Below are 21,489 nucleotides of genomic sequence, written 5' to 3'. Positions count from 1 at the left end.
TTCTCCACTGCCCTCCCAGGCCAAAGGCAGGGAGCTGGATGGGAAGTAGAGCAGCCAGGACACAAACCAGCACCCATATGGGATCCCGGTGCATACAAGGTGAGGACTTTAGCCACGAGGCTATTGCACCAGGCCCCACGATGTGTTAATTTTTTAAAAAGCAAATACAAGTAATCATAGATTCACCTCCTTTCTGTATGACTGTCTAAAGCAAGCAACTGTCTCATTGCCTAATCAGGTTCCATGTAAGTATACAAGCTATCTTGTGAATTCAATTAGCTACCTCTAGTTATCACATTTAGTGACCCAAGCCGAGCAAGAAAACTCAGTTCCAAAAGGGCCTAAGAACCCTCAGAGAACTGAAGGTGATGCGTGACCTGTCTACACCCTACACAGAGATGCCCAGCACAGGACCTGTACAGAACAGTCTACTTGGGGTCTTCAGAATACACATGATTCCCATCTTCACCCAACAGATCCTAGGCAAATCGGAGGAGGCTCCCTAGAGAATTTAGGTGCCCTTTCTTCCCAGTACATATTTCTCAGGTCCTCCAAACCTTGTACATACAGGTGGTGCTGCAGTCAGGGAAGAATAAAGGCCAGAGGCTCTTCCCCAAGCACAATAGGCCTTTTAAACACCAATTTCTCACCCTGAAGACTTATAGAACACCCCTGTTTATACTTTTGATTACTCTCCCCCCCACAAAAAAAGGAAGCTTTAGTTCAGAACTTCTAAAAAAGAGGTAAGAGCCATCCTTTCAAGACCTGATCATAAATGTCATTTCCTGTGAGTTTTGTCTAACATGCTGCTTAGTTCTGCCTAGAGGAGCCCTACACTGGCTTTACCATCAGCCACCCAGAATGAGATAAATAAGAAATTCAAATTTTCTTTTCCTCTGATTTCTGAATGTCAGGCTGTACATGCAAATGACTATGCAGGTCTGATGAGCCTGCCACACGCAGGGTGGATAAACAGAGACTCAATTTCAGCTTCCCTGGGTGTGGATCCTGGCTGGTCCAGCCACTCAGAGCGGAAGAGCTTCAGACTGTTCAGCTATAAGACTGAGTACCTATCTCAAGAGGCTTCCTGAGGCCAAGATGATTTCATGTCTGTCAAGCACTTCAGCCAAGTGCCTAGGATGTGGTCTGCAGCTACAGTCAGTGTCCACACAACAGCCTTGTCTTTTTCACAACGGGAAGTTTTCTACCACCCAGTTGATGCACAGGTCATTCTTCTCTAGGATATTTGCCCCATGAACTCCCAACCTTCTGATATTAAAAACAATGCCTTCATAAGCAGCCTATGTTACAAAGGGAATCTTCTTACCACATGAACCAAATTAAGTGACCACCCCACTTAACTTTCACTTACACTACTAACGGTCTCTACATCCTTCAGCGCAGACACAGGAACTTTCACCTCCAAGTTCTAAATAGAATCTGAGAGTTGTAAGCAGGTGCTTAAGCCCTGAAGGCCCTAAGCAACATGGCCAAGAACCCACACAGGTGTGCTGTGGCTGCCAAGCCAAAAGGCATCGTCTTCAAACCACTTCCTACAGTCTTCCTCACACAAAAGCAGCAAGGCAGATTCTTTCACTTCGCATCAAATCTGTAACAGACATAGCATTCAGAAATTTTCAGAAGCAATTTCAAATTTTCACAGAGGTGCCTATCAACTACCAAACATGGCAGATGGAGGTGTCAACAACTTCTGCAAACCTGAATGCAATTTATTTCTTCTGCCAAAAACTGAAGCAGAGGGACCCTGAATACCACCCCTAGAGACACACATCACATTGCCAAATTCCCAGGGAAGCAAATGAATAATTATTGAACCTGGTATCATGAGAACCATTCTTTGGGGAAAATAGAAATTCACAACAGGTCACCTTGCCAGAACCTTTGCTGTGCGCCAAGACAAAGGGAAACAAGCAATCTGGGTCCTAGAAACTCAGAAACAGCACATCAGCACCTGCACGCGCAACGCTCCAGCAGGGCTTCCGTGAGGGTTTGTAAGGACGGCTTCTGGGGCCAACACAGCAGCAATGGGACCCACAAGCAAAGAAGGTTAATAGCATTAGCAGGAGGGTTAACAAAGTTGTAAGGGATTTTCAAAAGTTCATGGAAAGTGTAATTAAAAGATCAGTCTATTCGATACAAAAGAAGAAAGAATCCCTGAATTCAGACATAGCTTTCTCATACTACACATTTCTGTGAACTTGAACATCTGTGTATAACTCTAAGAATTATAGCTAACAATCACAAGAAACTGCTTGCTATCCCAATCGGAAAAAGTGTAACAGTCTCAGTATCATCACTAAATCTGTTTTTTAAGTTTTCTTACTTACAGTTCCCGGAAAAAGGGCCACACTGTGCCAAGCAAGGCCACACTGGGGAAGTACTAGGGTCAGTAAGGGGCCAGAAGGAGAGCAGGAGTGAAAGTGGATCGGTCCCTAAGGAACACTTCCAATGCTGGCACTAGACATCATGAGGCCACAGTCACCACCTCTCTCCCCGAGCCCGAAATCTAAAGAACTGAAAGAAAAACTTTTGGAGTGCCTGTCAGCAAGACAGCAACAGATACAGAAGCCTAACTCAAGTCATGAGGAACAGTAAGATGCATTCTTGCCTCAATGCAATTCCAAGTATACCTCAAAAGAACTGGCAAGGGAGGGGGAGAAGAAGAGTGGGAACTTTTTTTTTCCTAAAATTTACCAAAGAGGAATATTTTAAATCCAGACCACACACTTTTAAAAGCCAATGCCCACAAGCTAACTAAAAATGTTCTCATGGAAGAAACACGCCATGGCAGCTCCCAAGGGATCCAGAAGGTTTGGCAGTGACAACATTTATGACTGGAAATGTGGGCTGGAAGCTGGGTGTTCCTCTCAGAGAATATTGGAATTAAATCAGGTTGTGCTTTTGAATTAGATAAGCACATCAGAAAGTTGTATTTATTTTTACTCAAAAGGCAGATTTCAGAGAGAATGAGAAAGAAGGTTTTCTATCTGCTGATTCACTCTCCAAATGGTTGCAACAGCCAGAGCTTAACTGGCTGAAGTCGGAAGCCTGGAGCTTCTTCTGAATCTCTCACGCAGGTGCAGGGTCCCAAGGACTTGAGCCATACACTGCTTCTTTTCCAGGTCATAAGCAGGGAGCTGCACTGAAAGCGGAGTAGCCAGGATACAACTGTCATACACACAGGATGCCGGCGACACATGGCACATTGGCCTGCTGCGACGCTGTACCAGCCCCAGCTTGGTTTTTTCGAACAATTCATTCTGCTAGGACAGAATATCTTAAAAAGAACAGCAGTGGCAGTTTGCTTCGACAATTTTCAATTTCCAACACTGAATTTGACACTGACCTTACTAGGCCCAAACAATTTCAACCTTGTATTTTCTATTACTGGCCAAACAGAAACCAAGAACTTATCCTTGGCAAAAGTGGGGGGAAAAAAAGAAATCTTCCCTTTTAAAAGAGACACAGAAAGAGAGAGAGAGAGAGAGAGACGTCGATGCTCAGATTTGGTTTGCTTATGGTTAGTAGTAAGTTAGTATTAAAAACCACGCAGCCAGGTCCCTTTACAAGAATAGCATCCTCCTGAAGCAGCCGCACCTTCTAGTCTTCTCCCATTACTTTCATTTTTATAAACAGACAATTGCATATGTATTACTGTGATCCAGTAGCATGAGCCTGCGCATATTTAATACCTACTTTGAGAGCCAAGGTATCCTTCCTGATGGAAAGAACCCAGGGGCTTTGGTCATTACTCAAAGCTCTGCGAGCAGCCAGCTTCATGAGCTCTCAAAATACTGGGGTTTTTCTTCTCCCACCAATGAAACTTCACTAAAAGATGTACACACATCCTGATTTCAGTGATAGTAAAATACAGAGAAGTGATTAGCTGTTATGCTACATCTCTACCCAGCTGTTAAAAGTGTGTGTGTGTGTGTGTGTGTGTGTGTATATATATACACTTTTTTTTTTATTACAAAGTCAGATATAGAGAGGAGAGATAGAGGGGAAGATCTTCCATCTGATCATTCACTCCCCAAGTGAGCGCAATGGTCGGTGCTGCGCCGATCCGAAGCTGGGAGCCAGGAACTTCCTTCCGGGTCTCTCACGCGGGTGCAGGGTCCCAAGGGTTTGGGCCATCCTTGACTGCTTTCCCAGGCCACAAGCAGGGAGCTGGATGGGAAGTGGAGCTGCATGTTTATACATATATAAACTTGTTAAAAGTATAAACTTGTTAAAAGTAAACCTGCCTGGACTTGCAGGACAACTAAAGCAACAGCCAAGACAGAGTCAGGCCATGAAGAAGAGAAATTCGGACTAGAGAAAAAGATACAGCTTCTTCTAGGCATCTGCCAGAGCTGTCAGGTGACTTCTATCTAGTTATAAAGCTCCCCCACTCCTTGCAATACTATGTTTCTTCCATCACTTAGTCTTAGAGTATCCTTTCTTTCAATCAGTTCTACAATCTACTGGCTTTCAGGTTCTACTCTGCACATACCCTCCTACGTTTTGCTCTCTCCTGTCCATATGCCTGGTTAGGGCTCCAGGTCTTCCCAAAACACCTCTAATAGCCTCCTAGCCCCTATCCACACCAAGCATCTTACACATTCTGACAAGACTCCGGTTTCCCGAGCACAGCACTCTGTGTCGCACCCTTCCAGTTCAAAGGCTTAGCAGTATTCTGTTACCCAACACCTCAGGAGAGTGAGCAGGCTAGGGTTTCAAGACAATCAGGGCTGGAACGCTCTATGACCTTGGGCAAGTATCTAAGCTTCTTGGAGTTTACATTTCCTCACCTGTAGAAATACTTCAGTAGCAATAATGGAGATGAATTTCCACTATGTTCAATGTAGGTTCTGACACAGAACAACAGCTCCATTAAAAGCTTCCCATTATTAGCACAACTTCCACCCTCTCTATCAGCTTCATTCAACTGGGCTACTTTCTTTCTGCCCAATGATTCTGCCCTTGTTCTCCAAAAACTCCCTCTGATTTTAAATGCGAGTTTTCCTTTAAATGTTGCGCAAACAAAACCCTCCATGAAAAAGAAGGCTGAAGTCAAGTGTTGATTCAATTGTGCCCCATTTGAGCTAGTCATCTGTTCGGTGCTGACATTCTGGAGGTCCATGCAGCAGTCATTGCAGCTGACCTGCTACTGCTCAAGCTCACCCACCCTGAAGGCAATTTTCCACTATCATTGCTTCAGGCAAATAAGGCTGAGTTTAAAAAGTAGTGGAAGGGGGCCCAGCCTCAAAACCTAGCAGCTAAAGTCCTCGCCTTGAATGCACCAGGATCCCATATGGGTGCTGGTTCTAATTCCGGCAGCTCCACTTCCCATCCAGCTCCCTGCTTGTGGCCTGGGAAAGCAGTCAAGAATGGCCCAAAGCTTTGGGACCCTGCACCCACATGGGAGACCTGGAGGAAGTTCCTGGATCCTGGCTTCAGACTGGTGCAGCTCCAGCCATTGTGGTCTCTTGGGGAGTGAATCATCAGATGGAAGATCTTCCTCTCTGTCTCTCCTCCTCTCTGTATATCTGCTTTTCCAATAAAAATAAGATAAATTGGGCCCGGCGGCGTGGCCTAGCGGCTAAAGTCCTTGCCTTGAACACACCGGGATCCCATATGGGCGCCGGTTCTAATCCCAGCAGCTCCACTTCCCATCCAGCTCCCTGCCTGTGGCCTGGGAAAGCAGTCAAGGACGGCCCAAAGCTTTGGGACCCTGCACCCACATGGGAGACCTGGAGGAAGTTCCTGGATCCTGGCTTCAGACTGGTGCAGCTCCAGCCATTGTGGTCTCTTGGGGAGTGAATCATCAGATGGAAGATCTTCCTCTCTGTCTCTCCTCCTCTCTGTATATCTGCTTTTCCAATAAAAATAAGATAAATTGGGCCCGGCGGCGTGGCCTAGCGGCTAAAGTCCTTGCCTTGAACACACCGGGATCCCATATGGGCGCCGGTTCTAATCCCGGCAGCTCCACTTCCCATCCAGCTCCCTGCCTGTGGCCTGGGAAAGCAGTTGAGGACGGCCCAAAGCTTTGGGACCCTGCACCCGCGTGGGAGACCTGGAAGAGGTTCCTGGCTCCCAGCTTCAGATCGGCATAGCATCGACCACTGCGCTCACTTGGGGAGTGAATCATCGGACAGAAGATCTTCCTCTCTGTCTCTCCTCCTCTCTGTATATCTGACTTTCCAATAAAAATAAATAAAATATTTTAAAAATAAAAGTAAAATAAATCTTAAAAGAAAAAGCAGTGGAAAAGAAGGTCTCCACGTGGAAGTATTGGGGACAGGGATGTCCAGACAATTCCTGGCAGTCATCTTGCAAATGCAGCCTAAGGACAATGGACACTGGGAGCACTTCTGAGAAGTGGAATAAAAGCCTTGCCCCTGAGCATTGTTCAAGACAGGTACACACAGATACGCCAATCTGAGTTAGGTTTTCTGTTTCTTGTGCCAAAAGCATGCTTACTCATTCAGCAGTGCCAGGAACTTGCATAAATAGACACCACTGCCATAAAATTTCCCCAGAAGTGGGCAGACAGGTGTCCCAGAAACCTAACTCTGTTTTGATCCAAGATGGAAAATGACTTTGGAATGTCCAGAATGGTATCAATTCATCTTTATACCTAACCTATGACCCATTCACACATTACATACACACCCAAACTGACAAGTCAATGGATTAGTAAAAAGAATGAGTGCATACAAAAAAAAGGGAACAGACTTAAGGCAAACGTGAGATAACAAAGTAAGTTTGTATGGTTGATCAGGGCACAAGGTTAGATTATTAAGTTATGGAGTAAACAGATTAAACATGTAGCACAAACCCACATGAACAAGTGACCTATCCCTATGAGGACAAAGGACCAGGAAATCTGCAATAGGCAGAGCCACGCAGAATCATTTGAAAGCTTGTGGAAGGCACAAATCATCAAAAAGCTATGAAAAAATTTTGGTACCAAACAAATACATCATCTCCTTTTGTTTCTTCATGAGTTTTGTTTTGTTTTGTTTTGTTTTCATGGAATTTGGGCCAGTCACTTCACATCTACAGGTCTTTGTTCCCAAGTCTTCTTTTTTTTTTTTTAAGCAGGGTAGAAAACGTCTCACAAGGATGTTAAAAGGATTATGTATAGACAGCAGCTGTACCTGTAGATTCCCCACCATATGCTGCTGGCTGACAAATGCAAGCAACTTCATGCTTACTCATTGGGAGGATGATGCCACTGATGGCAAACACATGGGAAGGCACAGAGAGGAAACCCCAAAACATCAGAAAACAACTTAAGGGGGTACAGTAAATAAGTAGATGAAAAAGAGACAGAAGTGTCGACGTGTGTGCTCCAGTATCCACAAGGCACCAAAGTTAGCCTAAAGGAAAGTAAACAGTTGTTGTGCCATGAGTTTGTGTAATTCAAGATGGAAATAAGACAACCAAGGTGGGACACTCACCTCTGGAAGCCGGACAAGTCAGAGGTTATGTGGAGAGCAAAAGAGAAGGGAGTGTGAAAAAGACGCTTACCAACCACACACTCAAGGCAGAGGTCTCTAAGCACGAGGGAGCTATGCTGATGGCAGAAAAAGAGAAGGCAGTCCTCATCAAGTCAGGGTTTGGCAGAGCCACGCTGGGCTCTTCCTTCTGTATCATCTCCTGAAACTCTCAGGGGGCAGCCATGTTCACAGAATTGCTGGCAGTCATGTTATGAAACCAGCCCCAGGACCACCAACATCTGGAAGGGCTTCTGAGACAGCAACCTGGAAACCATTTCTAATGCGAGTTCAGGGGATGGCTGATGTTAGGAGATACTTGTAACTATGACCATAGAAATCAAACGGGGTTTCTCCTTGCCCTCCTCAACACAGTTCTGGCTTACGCTGGACAAAACCAAGCTTCTGCAATAATCTACAACGCTTTCCCTTTTGTCTCCAGTACAAACGAAAGAGAAATGAAAATGCAAAAAGAAAAAACAGTATAGTAAAAGTTCCTGACAGTGAGAAGTTGTAATCTGGGGTTAGAAATTTCAAAGGGGAAATGAGCACCATCTCTCTTGCAAGTGTAGAGCTTTCCTGCAGAAACCCAGCTGGACTAGGAAAGCTACTCAACCTGACTCCAACACAGCCGGCAAAGCTCAAGTGTTGGTCCCCAGCCATCTAATGCTGGACAGACAACCGGCTGGCTGGCTGTAGATTCTGCATCAAACTCAGCTGCTTCCTAAGATGTGCAAGCAAAGCAAGTGCAGACCAACAGGTTACCTGCCAAGTGGTTGAGGAAAGGAGTTTCAAAACCTACGAAGTGACGTTAGCTCTTCCGCGCCACTCAAGGAAGCACTTCCTGCCAAGGTCCCGCTATTTTAAATAACTAAATAAGTAATAACGCTGCTCACTCCCCCACAATTCCCCAGCAGCAGCTCTTCGTTTCACAGTCCAGCTAGTAAGTCAAGCACAGGATTCTCCCAAGCCGGATGCGCGTCGCCTCCACCCCTGCTTTCCCTCTCTCTAACTCCCCTCCCTCTCCACAGCCTTTTGCAAAAATCCAGCCAAACACATTCTCCAGACTATCAGTCAAGGAAGAAGGAGGTGGTCTGAACTCAAAATCGTGAGCAAAGATAAGTACTAATTGGGAGAACAAGGAACGGGGTGTAAGGCAGGTCGGAAAGAAAAACTGGTGCTCCGGGCTTTGCCCTCTGCGCCTCGAGGTTGGGGGCAGGGCAGTCTTCCTGGCGCGGAAACACTGAAAGGGCACTTTTTTTTACAACTCAAAAGACAACGCGTCCCGCAGCTCGCCTGGCCCAGGGCCGCCCCTAGCGCCGCACCTCCCTCCGCTCCCGCGCCCAGACTTCCTAAAAGGGCCGCCGGGTCTCCCTCCAGTCCCCGCCCTCTGGGTTTCCCACCGGCCTCAAACCTCCCCGAATACTCAGGGCTGCGGTTATCTGTTTTTAATAAGGGGCTGACCTTGTCCTTCAAGAGGTAGAGACAAGGTCCTGAAGGTTAACGGAGGTGGAGAGAAAGAGGCAAGACCGGGGTGCCGGGTGCCTACCCAACCCACACCCTGCAAAAGGTCCTCAACTCGCCCAGGTCTCGTCCTCCTCGCCCGCTAAAGGGCGGGTTCAGGGCGCTCCCCTGCTAGAACCTCCCACCCCGAGAGTTCATCCCTCAGCTCCGATCTGGAGTACAGCGTCAAGTCCTCGCGGCGTCTGTCGGCTGGCGACAAAGTACCCACGCGCGGCTGGCACCGGCCGAACAGGTGCCACAGCATCGCGGGCAAAGTCCCCAGGCGCCCTCTCCGGCCTCGGCGCCCCTGCGCCCGCTGTCCGCGCCCAGGGACCGGGCTGTCCTCGCGCCCGCTGTCCGCGCCCAGGGACCGGGCTGTCCTCGCGCCCGCTGTTCGCGCCCAGGGACCGGGCTGTCCTCGCGCCCGCTGTCCGCGCCCAGGGACCCGGCAGGCGGCCGCGGGGCGGAGCGCGCACCGGCCACGCCGGCAGCCCTCGGTCCGCAGCCGAGACGGGACCTAACGGCGGCTCTCCTCCCGCGCCCCGGCCGCCAGAACGTGGGTGTCATGGCGAGCGGCGGCCCCGGCCGAAGTTTCCTGGAGCTGCCGGCTTACCTCCTGGCCCCGAGGCAGCGGCGGCGCAGAGAAGCGGCGAGGCGGCGCGGAGCGGAGCGCCCGTGGCCGACGGCAGCCCGACGAGGATGTCGGAGGGAGGCGCCGGGACCGAGGATCCGCCGCGATGGGAAGAGGAAGGCGCCGGGCATCTACAATCGGAGCGTGGGCTGACCGTGACGTCACAATGGCGCGGCCAGCCAATCCGGGCGCGAAGGATTCATCAAGCGCTATGATGTCATGCGGCGCCACAGCCAATCGCGGGGCGGTGGAACTTTCGTGATTGTAAATTCCAGGACCCGATGCTGTGGGGAGCCGAGGCCGGGGTTGGTCCCCGTGGGTTCACGTGTCTCGGGGTGATTTTATCCCGCTTCCTTCCTCACAAGCCTGCGAGGAACGAAGAGCCTGCAAAATGGGGGCGGTGAAGTTCCCCCAGCCCTGAGCTCGGTTGCTTCTGATCCACCGGTGGCAGGTGTCCCTGGCCGCCTCTTGTAGGTCTTCGGTTTTAGCTGAAAGGGTTATAAGTTAATGGAAAACTCTGAAGGGAAGGTCAGCCCCTTGAGAGAGCAACATAAACAACAAAAGCCACTCCAAACTGTATTTGGAACCTCGACTCCCTTGTTACCATGTTGTTTTTCCTGGGAAATTCTCACTACCAACTCCATTTCAGTTCCAGAAATTATTCCATAGACTTGTCAAAGGAGAAAACGTAGTAGAGTGAGCAATGTCTTTTCAAAAAGGCAAATTCTGCGTTTAAGACAAAAGAGGCTCAGGTGGCAAGCACCAGGGTCTCGCTGTTCGTCATTGATGTTTGGATAATGCAAGGCCCTCATCCCACCCTGCTAAGTTTTCCCTGTCTCAAGCTTCAGAAATGTAGCCTTTGTTCTGATGTCCTTCCTGCTCTATTTCTATTACCCAGTGTCCCAACCATTTAGTGTCAGCACATTCTTTCTTGTGTTTGCAATATACTTATCATATACCCATTGTGTCCCTGTCCCGGGGCACTGATAATTTACATTTTCCTATTCTTTCTCCAACCAGAAACTCAGGATTCCTGAGACTTATCTCTCTATCTATCCATCTACATATATATGACATATATGCATATGTCATTGGAAGGAAGTCCCCCGGTCAGCAGTAGCTCCTAGTACACCCTGGAGTACACTAACTATTGGCCACACTAGAAATCAGTCCAGACTTCTGCCTCATTGCGTTCGTGGGCCAAGCAGCAAGGAAACTCATCAAGCTGGCATGACTTCCCAGCTTCACTGTTGGCTTTTTTTTTTTTTTCAAATAAAAGAATGCCTAGGAGTCCATGCCAGATATACTAACAGTTCCAGAAAGATCTTATGCAGCATCAGAGCTAGATTCCTAGCCAGCCAGAATCCAGAAGACATGAAAGCCATTCCCACCCCATTAACTCACCTGATAACGAATCCAAACAAAACCCTGTAACTCTCCCACTTCTCCATATCCTCCATGTGGGATTCCCACAAGACAGGCTTTTTTTGTTACTTTCATTAAAGCTATTTTCTTCTTCTCTCTACCTCCTCCTCTTCATTTATTTCTTAATTCTGTAGCGTTCTACCTTTTGCTTTTAGGTTCCATCATTGGCTCAAATCTCCACATACTCCTAAGTGTGTGAGGAAGTAAGCTGATGTAGTATTGCTTTTGAGAAAACAGTCTTGGGGGCATTCATTTTATTGTGATAACAGCTGCAGTTGAGTTTAGAAATACAATTGGAAGTGTCGTTAGAATGCATTAATTAATGAAACAGTTGATTAGGGGATATTTGCATGACATTTGCTTTGGGTATTTCAAAGTTGATTAAAATATTGATCAAGAATAAACTATTTTACATAGGCAAGACACCATCTCTGTTACTTTTTTTTTCTCCCTCTGTTGTTACTTTTTTCTTTTCTCCCGGTTTTTATTTCCTGTTCCATTGCTGCCCTAAATTTGTTTTGGCTTGGGCTATCTTTACTGGAGGAAGACGGAGATTAACTGCAGTTTCCTTCCCCCCCCAGCAGATCTTGGGCATCAGCTCTCTGTGGCCATTGTTACTTTGCTCCTCCTCCTCTTCCTTCTAGTTCACAATATGTACTGTTGCGTGTCTTTTCTTTTTCTTAAACGCTTATTTTATTTTTATTGGAAAGTCAGATATGCAGAGAGGAGGAGAGACAGAGAGGAAGATCATCTGTCCGATGATTCACTCCCCAAGCGACAGCAACGGCTGGTGCTGCGCCGATCTGAAACCAGGAGCGCAGAGCCTGCTCTGGGTCTCCCACGTGGGTGCAGGGTTCCAAAGGTTTGGGCTGTCCTGGACTGCTTTCCCAGGCCACAAGCAAGGAGCTGGATGGGAAGGGGGAAGTGGGGATGCTGGGATTAGAACCAGCGCCCATATGGGATCCTGGCACATGCAGGGCGAGGACTTTAGCCACTAGGCTAATGTGCTAGGCCCCTGTTGTACATCTTGATTCCTGTCCTTGAGTGTTCATCTTGGTGAATGTGAACTTCTTGTAGGCACTACCCCTGCTTGATGTACCATGTTGTTTTCCCAATGCCTAACAGAATTTCCTGGCATGTCTGATGCTCTTTAATATCTGCTGAAGTAATGAACAGTTGGATTCCTGGGTTATCTAAGCCTTTTCCTTCATACAACTGTTTATGCTCTTCACTGCTCTAAATGGGAGCGAAGGAAGATGAGCAAGATCTTCACTTTCTACCTACATCTTCTTTCACGCCTTTGCATTCTGTGTTTACATTGCTGACTCCCAGTGTATTTCTGGAGGCCATGCTTTCCTCTTGGGACACTAACTGCCTTTTAATGGCTTTCGCTCTTGGGAGTGTATCAAATTAAGCATGATCCAGAACTAACTGACTTGCTCCCAAACTTGATGCTACTATGATCTTTCCCCAGATGTGCAAATGACAAATACACTAATCCAATTTCTTGGGTCAACTGTCTGAGAGATGGATTCGTTTTTGTTTTTGTTTTAGATCACCCCCCTGATTTCCAAAAAATCAGCAAAACCCTAATCTGTGACCTTCAAAATTTATCCAGAATGCTTATTTTTCATCAAATTCACCACAACCACCCACTCAGTGGCTACCAGTTGTTGCCTCAAACTTTGGAATAGCCTCCTCTGTCCATTTTCTGCGATGTGAGAAAATACCTGAGACTAGTTGATTTACAAAGAGCATAGGTTTCTTTAGCTCACAGCTTTGGAGGCTGGAAGTCCAAGACTGGACATATTGTGAGCCAGCTTTTTACTGCATGCATCACAATGTGGCAGAAAAACAGGAGGGCTGACGAGAAAGTGTGGAAGAGAGACAAGGCAAAGGAATTGGACCTACTCTTGCAAGAAAGGCATTAAGGTCCGTCTTCAGATGCTAACCTACCCCTGAAAGGTTCCTCTGGCAACACTAGCAGGATGACAATCAAATTACAACCTGAGTTCTGGAGGGGACAAATTTTCCTAAGATATTTTTAGTAGTGATAGGGCCCGGTGGCGTGGCCTAGCGGCTAAAAGTCCTCGCCTTGAACGCGCCAGGATTCCATATGGGCGCCAGTTCTAATCCCGGCAGCTCCACTTCCCATCCAGCTCCCTGCTTGTGGCCTGGGAAAGCAGTCGAGGACAGCCCAAAGCTTTGGGACCCTGCACCCGCGTGGGAGACCCGGAAGAGGTTCCAGGTTCCCAGCTTCGGATCAGCACAGCTCCAGCCATTGCGGCTCACTTGGGGAGTGAATCATCGGACAGAAGATCTTCCTCTCTGTCTCTCCTCCTCTCTGAATATCTGACTTTGTAATAAAAATAAATAAATCTTAGAAACAAAATAAGAAGTTAGTGATAAGTGAAATTGAAAGTTTATTTTGGTAAAAAAAAAAAATCTTGACACATCTGTACTGAGGGATATTGAAACTATAGCACCTCCTAGCTGAATGTTGGCTTCTGCCTTGCCTCCTACAGCCTAGGCCCACTGGCAGTCAAAGGGATCCTTCTCCCACCAAAGCCAAATCATGGCACGCATCTGCTTAACACCATCTGTCAACTTCACATCCCACAATGGCCTACAAGATCCTTCATAATTTAGCACCTGGCCATTTCTCTGACCTTTTAAAGCTGCCCCCCCCCACACACACAGCAATCTCCCCTTATTTCTTGAACACTGGACTGCCTCAAGGACATTATACTTCCTAGTCCCTCAGACCTGGAGTGACCTAACCCAGAAGCTTTCAGGGTTTCCCCTTGTTTCATGCTGTTCTCTACATAAATACCGTCTTGGAGAGTTTTCTTTGACCATTCTTGAGATACACGCCTCCCTTCCTGTTTTCCACAGAGAGCCCTTTCACTCTGCTTAAGTTTGCTGCTGAGCTGTGACCGTTGCCTAATTTATAAGTCCATGGAAAATTTGTATTATGGAAAAACTGTGGAAGGGTTTCACTATTTTTGCAATAAACCAAACATTGTTACGTTTTCCCACCAACGTTTGAAGTCCTCTTGCATCGCAGATTTTCATTTCTCGTCCCCTGCCCCCAGGAAGCATGCTGAGAGCACAGACTCTGTTCCAATCACTGTCCTTCCAGCCCTGAGAACATGGCCTGGCACTGGTCAAAGTTAAATATTTGTTGAATAGATAGTGAAGAACCTAGGTGTTCTCTGCTTTTGTGATTTCTGCCTTGCTTGCTTGGCTGGAGGCTATGTGAACTCTAGGTATGACAGTCTATGTGACACCCAGCAGGACACCTGGCAGATCACGTAGGCAGACCACTCCCCAGGAAGGAGGTACCTGGTATCAGATAAGACTCACTACTCTATAGCTCATCAGTTTGTATTTTTTGAAAGTTGCATGCTTCAAACCCACCAACTTGCTCTTTTTGAAAGTTAACAGTTAAACTGACCAATCATGACTGTATAATTAATAGCCTGCAATGTATAAGAACCCTGTGCTGTTCAACCTGGACTCTCTTTTTTCCACTCTGCTGTTTCTGCTGCAGCCTTGGCTGCAGCTGCCCCTCCCCCTCCAGCCCTGCTGGGCTGGGGGGTGGGGGTGGCTGGGAGTCCTTGGGAGACCTAGGTTAACCTGAATAAACTGCCGTTTTTGCGTTAGCTCTGACTTCAGACTCAATGATTTTCTGGGGATCTCAAAATCCAGCACAATAATAGCAAATGAGTGAACAGAAAATTCAAGTGCAAATTAGAAAAATATGCTTTTTTAGGAACCATTTGACCAAAACTTATAATGTCAACTATAATAATTTGGAAAGTATTACCTACAGGTATTACTTTTGTGTTTGCCCTTCCATCTTCTTGAAGTGGTAAAAGCCAAAAAATTAACATGTACCAAAAACGTTAAGCTTTTTACAATGCTGTAAGTAAAGACTGTAGCAAGAGTTAATAATGAAAAAGAAACATTAAGTTCTAAGTTGCATGGATTTGAGCTATCTTATTCCATGAGTGTAACAGTTGTCTTGAATACCTAGGGCTTTCTCTTGAAATACAAGCTGTTATGATATTTATTTCGATGACAAATAGAAGTTGGTGCCAATCCTTTCCCTTTGATTTACTACACTTGATCTTAGCCAAAAGGCCCAAGCGATCCCCTTTGATTTACTTACACATTCCTGAGATCTTTCCCAGGAAGCTCTTGTTTTATTCTTTCAACACAAAATAAGATAAGACTGTGGAGCCCCTGAAGACTTAAGTAGCATACCCCAAGGCTACAAAGGCAATTAGTACAGAATGAAGATTTGAATTATAGTCTGCTGTCAACTTGCTCAAATGCTAAGCTATGCTGAAGTTTTTAAAACAGAACAGACTCTCGACATTGCTGTAGTCATCATTTTAATAATTATTCCCTTCTATCACCTATTAACAAGCTAAAGATTTCTAAGACATACACAAAAACAGACAATAACTAAACTCTTAACCAGACACCGTGTACCTCTGGCAAAAAGGAGTGTTGTGCCGGATCTTTAGATCCCCAGAAAATCATCGAGTCTCAAGTCAGCGTCAAGGCATAAAGGGCAGTTTATTCAGGTTAACCTAGGTCTCCCAGCCCCTCTCCACCCCACCCACCCCAGCCCAGCAGGGCTGGAGGGGGAGGGTCCGCTGCAGCCAAGGCTGCTGCAGGAACAGCAGGGCAGAAAAAAGCTAGAGAGCCCAGGTTGAACAACACAGGGTTCTTATACATTTCTGGCTATTAATTATAGAGTCATGATTAAGCAGGCTTCTATTGGTGGGTTTGAAGCAAGCAACTTTCAAAAAGTACAAACTAATGAGCTATAGGGCGATGGATCTTATCAAACACCAGGTACCTCCTTCCTGAGGAGTGGTCTGCCTACATGACCTGCTGGGTGTCCTGTAGACTGTCAGGTCTAGAGTCCACCCAGCCCCCAGCCAAGCAATTAAGGCAGAACCACAAAAGACAGAACATATCTAGGTTCTGCAGGAGCAACATAGTTTGTTTTGCTAAGGAGCATGCTTAGGGTCAGTAGTATGTCTGAACACGTTCTATAAGATGTTGAAAATGATCAGACAATACAGGATATGCTTTGTCCTAATGTTAACATTTGTGAAATCAGTTCTCAAAAAGAAATTAACCCAAAGTGACTCATTCCAGATTATGTGTTATTTATCTGCATGAAATAAACTTTATTTTTGTGTACCTGCGGCATTAGACATGCCTTTACATATCAAAAAATAGGAATACCATTTTTCTTCCAAGAGTAAATGTGACTTCTTAAGGCTCAAATTCCATTATTTTTGAAAATCGTTTTGCATTTGATTGTAAAGTACTAGCCCCCAACAAATCCATGTTTTATCTTTACGTCAGTTAAAATAGTCAGTAGCATTGTCTTGAAATTTGAGAGGTTAAAGGATACGCTGCCTCTTCCTAGGTCTGTGGCTGCACTAAGATGGAGCAACGAGATCTACATTATCTCAGGGCTATTGAAACCACTCAAGTAATACCCTCAGAGTCCTCTTCCCCACATCGGGGTCTCTCAGGCATCATCAAAGGACTATCCCACATCTCTGGGTGCTGATGTAGTTTGATAGCAAGGAGCAAGCCCCTTCTCTGTGGACACAGGAGAAAAAAAAGACTGAAATATGTGTTCCACCCACCTTCCTCCACACCTGGCCCTCTTCCCATAAGAGGCTCACATGGGCATACATCCTTCTCAACCATGTAAACAATATTAAAATTTGAAAAATAGAAATAAAACTTAAAAATTATATGTTGCTCTGTATAAAATTTTTAAAAATATTTATGTAACCTGAAAGAGTTACAGAGAAATAGGGAGAAACCAAGAGAGCTTCCATCCTCTGGTTCACTCTCCAAATGGCAACAGCAGCCAAAGCTGAGCTGATCAGAAGCCAGGAGCTTCTTCCCGGTCTCCCAAATGAGTACAGGGACCCACGGACTTGAGCCAGCCTACACTACGTTCCCAAGCCATAAGCAGGGAGCTGGATCAGAAGAGAAGGAGCCACTACTTGAACCAGGGACCAAAAGGGATGCCAGCGCTGCAGGCAGAGGATTAGCTTGCTATGCCACTACACTGGTACCAAATGTATTTCTATGGCATGAACTCAGTTATAAAAATTTAGAGTTGTCAAACGCATTGTGTATGAATATATTGCAGCAACTCTAGCCTGCTAAACATCTGCAAATGGCAGAGTACCGTATGTTATTATCTTTATTCCTGTTGATACTAAAATGAACTTGACCTACATTGAATCTTTTCTCTTGGTTCTCCTCCCACTTTTTACTTCCTTGCATGTGACCTAGAACAAACTGTTTCTGTCCTCCTGTCTCCTTCGTAAGAACACTCTGTGAAGGCTTTTGTTTCACAGCTTGATACTGATTGCTTATACCCATCTTATATCTCCACCATGGCACTGTGCTGGGGACATGGTAAATATTCCATAAAGTTTATTGAACTGGACTTGCCAAAGGCTATTTACCTTCTGCGTGATAAAGTCTGCTAAGAAAACACTGCATGCTGTTCCAGCATATGCAAGGATTTTGCAAGTCACATATTTAGATCATCAGTACACTGTGTGTGCCATGGTGATCTGGCAATCAACTTTGGACATGTAGCTCAGAAACCCTTGACACCTCATACCCATGCCCATGAGCTGAACATAGTAACTGGCTTCCAAACAAATGGAAGACCACTTTTAGATTAGGTTAGAAAAGATCTTTTTCTATCCATTTGGCATTCTCTCTACAGCTTCTTGTCTAACAAGGTGCCATATTGGAGTTGACCACATGGTAGGTAACATCCTCCTGCCAGTGGGCAGCCAGGAATTGAGGGCCTCAATCCTATAGTCCTGGGAGGAGCTGTATCCTTGGGGCAAACGCAAGCATGACCGCAGAAGTGGACACTTCCCAGCAGAGCCCTGGATGTGTGAAACCCCATGACACCTTGACCATGGTGTGTGTGACACCCTAAAGCACTGAGCCAGCCAAACAATGTTCTTGTCACTTATTAGCAGAAACTCTGAGATTAAAAACAAAAGATAAAATAAGTCAAGCTGATAAGTTTTGGAATAAAATATTATATAGGAATAGATAACATTAAAACTTTGGGGGCTGGTAGCATGGCGCAGTGGATGAAACTGTTCTCCGTGATGCCACAAGTGCCACTGGAGACCTGGCTGCTTTGTTTCTGATTCAACTCTTTGCTAACAGGCCTGCAAAAGCAGCTGAAAATGGCCCAAGTGCTTGGGTCCCTGCCACTTATGTGGGAGACCAGGATGCTGCAGTTCCTGATGCCTCACTTAGGCCTGGCCCAGTCCTGAGTGTTGTGGTTATTTAGGGGATGAACTCGTGAATGGAAAATCTCTGTTTTTCTCCCTGTCTCTAAATCTACCTTTCAAATAAGGAAATTTGCTTAAAAGAACCTTACAAAAAAGAATCAGAGGCAGAAAAATTGAGGTTTATATTACCTGTCAGAACAATCAGCGATATTGATAGTGATGCCAGCATGTGCTTACCTGGAGTATTTTTCTGATATCATAAGATTATCACATTGGTTGCCAAAGTTCATAAGGAAGAGAAATTGAGTAAGGCCATCCACTTTGAAAACTAGTTAATAAGCTCCTTCTTCACTGGTCACAGAACTTGCCGAGAAGGGACCTGCATTTCCCAATCCATGTTTCCCAACACTGGTAAACTTTTTCTTAGCTGTGGGGAATGATCAGGTACCTCAATTTTTCATTTATTAATTTGAATTAAGGCATTTCCAGTTACTGTTATAACACAAACACAAGCATTACAGGGAAAGAATGACTCACTATATACGCATTCACTAATAGGCAGGTACAACTAGTTTATTGGATCAGCCAACTTAGAAGTAGGCTGTAGGAAACCTGGACAACTGGGTTTTGTTTAATAATCCAGAACAGTTCCCCAAGGAGGAAGGATAAAACAAGCCATGGTGAATGTAAGGGACAAGCACAAAAGGAGACGAAGCATTTTCAGGAAACATTCATGAATGCCATTTTCATTTTAAAAATTACCCTCAGTAGCTAGTGGAAATCCGGCAGTAGGATGCTAAGTACTTAGGACTGTTCTCAGGGGACCTGCTTTGTGCCAAGGATTAGGATAATAAAACTACAACACCGTGGTAAAAGTTGACGAGCCTTAGGAAATTTTAAAAAAAAAAGTTCTTTGCAAGTTCAGACGTGGGAGAGAGGAAGCTAAAAGGCTGTCAGGGCCCTCCCTGATGCCTGCAAGTCAGCTCCTTGCCCTCCTCCTCTGGCTGAGCTCAAGCGAGGGCCTCTTCCTGAAGACTCCAGCTCTTAGCTCACAGCAACTGTGCTTTCACTCCCTGCCGTCCCTAAAGGGCTTCTGGCTGGGAGACCCCAGTCTCCCACCCTCGGTAGTTCGGGGGTGGGTGGGGGTCGGGCATACAGGATGGAGCCCACAGGGCCCAGGAAGCAGCTGGGCTTGCGCACACGGAGGTGAACCGCAGCTGCGCCAGGGGTGAACCAGGCCGTCACAGGGAGCGAGTGACTTCCCTTGGCACCCGGGCGCCCTCAGCACCCGAGCCCTCCCCGGCACCCCACCCACGCTCCCACCTCCGCGCCGGGACCGTTACCCGCCCCTCCCCGGCGGTCACCCCATTCATCCCGCGGCCGCACGCACCAATCACCGCGCACCAACGGCGCGGCATCTGGCGATGGGGCGGTGCTCCGCCCGGCGCGCTTGCTCGCCCCTCCGCGGCCCGCGGGTTATTCCCGGGCAGCGACCTGACCGCGTCCCCGCGCTGACCCTGCCGAGAGACGTGGGAGTGAAGGAGCGGTGCGTCCCTCCCGTGCAAGGCTGAGCTCCCCAGGAGGACGCAGGCCTGGAGGGACGCGGGAAGGAGACTGAAACGCGATCATGAGTCCCCGGGGGTCCCAAACGCCTCTTAGACCCGAACCCAGGCCGTCCCCGAGGGAAGCTGGGGCTGCCCGGGAGCGGAGACCCCACTGCGAGGAAGTTAGCGGGGCAGGAGAAAGAGGCCGCAAGAAAAAGAGGGGAAAGGAGGCCCTGTGGGCAGCTGGTGCTCCGGAGGGCGTCTGGAGAGAAGCCTGAAATGGTTACTAGTCTTCACATCCGCTGGAGCCTGGCCGGACGCACTGGATTAACCCTTGCCAGGCTGCCGGCCAGGGGTAGCATGAAACAGTGACTGATAGGGGCTGCTGTTGAAGCTAAATGATAAGTACGTACACATCTGTTTTACGTGTCTGGGACATTGGGACTGTTTCTCCTGATGTCTTTCATAAACGGGCTGTTATTATTTTTCTACTGAGCTATTTTCAGGGAAATCTGACTCACCAGAGAGAATAAGGGAAAAAAAGCCTTATAGCCTTGTGTGTGTGTTTCTGTTGACACCGAGGTCATGCACTTCCCCTCCCCCACTCACGCAATCCTTAGAAACCCTAAAAGCCTTTTCGTCATCCACGTTAGATTTTCGCTGCTGTAGTCAAGCCTCCTGGCCTTTCTGAAGGAGAGATAATTACCGCCAGTGTTTTGATGTGTAAACAGGCTTAGAGATTGCTTGCTGCCAAGGTCACAGTGCCTCTGCTAGGAGCCCACACTCTGAGGCAGATGGTGACCTTCCAATAACTGGGAGAAGGGGAAGAAGGAATCCCCTAGGCGGAGTCGGCACACCTAACAGGCAAGCCTCCTTCAGCATTTCTTGAGAACCCTGTCAGGTCCCCAGTCTGCATGTCAGACCTGTGGAGGGGAGGACAAGCGTACCTTCAGGCCAGCACAACGGCTGAGTGGAGAAATCCTCACCCTGCACATCCCAGGATTCCACGTGGGTTCCCACTGCTCCACTTCCCATCCAGTTCCCTGCTTGTGGCCTGGGAAGGCAGTGGAGAACGGCTCAAAGCTTCGGCACCCTGCACCTGTATGGGAGACCCAGAAGAAGCTCCTGGTTCCTGGCTTGGGATTGGTTCAGCTCCTTTGGTTGCGGCCACTTGGGGAGTGAATCGGTGGACAGAAGCTCTTCATATTTCCTTTGCTCTATAAATCTGATCTGCCTTTTCTGTAAAAATAAATCTGGGGAAAAAAAGTTCCTTCAGGTCCTGAAATTTCACCAATGGGTTGAGGCTTTTGTAATCCTAGCCTGACCTACCTAGAACAAAACCCCCTTGGATGGTTAGTCTTACCAGCCCAGATGATGGAGGGCTTTGTGGGCAAGGAGAGGACAGAACAGTTTGATTAAAGAAGACTTCATGAGGTCACAAGACGCGTGGGGTGGGGGGTGCGGGGAGTAGCCAACTGTGAGTAATACTTTTAATCTAGCTTTCAAAATTTTTTGCAAATTTTTATTAAAGGGAGAGACAGATACCTTCTATCTGCTGGTTT

General features: G+C 47.0%; 1 protein-coding gene across 2 annotated transcripts in view; it reads right to left on the bottom strand.

Moving 5' to 3' along the window:
* The window catches only part of ELOVL5 (ELOVL fatty acid elongase 5), a 117,433-nt gene extending 107,584 nt beyond the window's left edge, over positions 1-9,849 (bottom strand). Inside the window, exon 1 of one of the 2 annotated variants that reach the window (XR_009245176.1) lies at positions 9,622-9,849. The gene's annotated coding sequence lies outside the window, so the exon portion shown is untranslated. The remainder of the gene's footprint in view (positions 1-9,621) is intronic. The other variant, XM_058662106.1, reaches the window with a different exon arrangement.
* Between the last annotated feature and the right edge of the window lie 11,640 nt (positions 9,850-21,489).

Source organism: Ochotona princeps, chromosome 1, assembly GCF_030435755.1.
Source record: "Ochotona princeps isolate mOchPri1 chromosome 1, mOchPri1.hap1, whole genome shotgun sequence".
Lineage (NCBI taxonomy): Eukaryota > Metazoa > Chordata > Mammalia > Lagomorpha > Ochotonidae > Ochotona > Ochotona princeps.
The sequence above is the reverse complement of the archived record's forward strand: the minus strand, read 5'-3'. Positions and strand labels throughout refer to the sequence as shown.